Source organism: Sapajus apella, unplaced genomic scaffold, assembly GCF_009761245.1.
Source record: "Sapajus apella isolate SASKATOON/1434 unplaced genomic scaffold, GSC_monkey_1.0 scaffold70, whole genome shotgun sequence".
Lineage (NCBI taxonomy): Eukaryota > Metazoa > Chordata > Mammalia > Primates > Cebidae > Sapajus > Sapajus apella.
In genome coordinates, this window is record NW_022437010.1 from 4,578,040 (window position 1) to 4,578,985 (window position 946).

Consider the following 946-nt stretch of genomic DNA (forward strand, 5'->3'; position numbering starts at 1 on the left):
CACACACACACACACACACACACACACACACACACACACACACACATTTAGGAAGAATAAGAGGTAACTTTGTGGATAAATAGCTGTTTTTCACTTCCCTCTACCATATAACTGAATTCAGACTATTTCCAAAATGAGTCAAATGCACAGTTTTAATCATGGGTGTTCCTTTAACAAATAAATCAGCAAATGCATAATGCCAGGGAAATCTCTAAAACACTGTGCGTCGGCGGGGGCTGTTATCATCAAAGGGGACTTCCCTTTTATTTGCAGCCCTGGAGTTTCTCCGTCATGGGATGATGAATTGTGGTCAGACGTGGGAGAGCAGAAAAAGGGCCTCTCTTGTGTAAAGTGGGTGACAGGCGATCGTGAAGGAGCTCCAGGGCACCTTCTCAGTCCAACCGCTTTAAGAAAGAATGCATGTGGAAGATGAGGATCTGCGAGTTGATTCTCTTAAGTCTAACCAAGCTGTGCCTCCTGGAAAGTCTTCAAGAACCCAAACTTAGCGGATGCTCAGTGAATTGGAAGATCTTCCAGATTATTAGAGTAAAGAGGAATCATGACGAGGGAGGCCATTTCTTTTTTTTTTTTTCTTTTTCTCAGTTTCCCTTTTTACGATAAAAAAACTTCTTAAAATTTACATAGATCTGCTGAGACATTTTTTTTTTAAATAGAGATGAGGACTCACCATGTTGCCCAGGCCAGCCTCAAGGGATCCTTCTGCCTTGGCCTCTCATAGTGCCGGGATTACAGGCGTGAGTGGCCTTGGCTGGCATTTCTTAATAAAGGAGAGAGCCTCACCCTTGATCACCACTCACCTGTATGCAGCAGAATTGGAGAAAACTGCTCAGCAGCTCCCAGAACCTTCCTGGGGCTTGTGTACTGAGGGGCCATAGAAATTCCTTCCTTCCTTCCTTCCTTCCTTCCTTCCTTCCTTCCTTCCTTC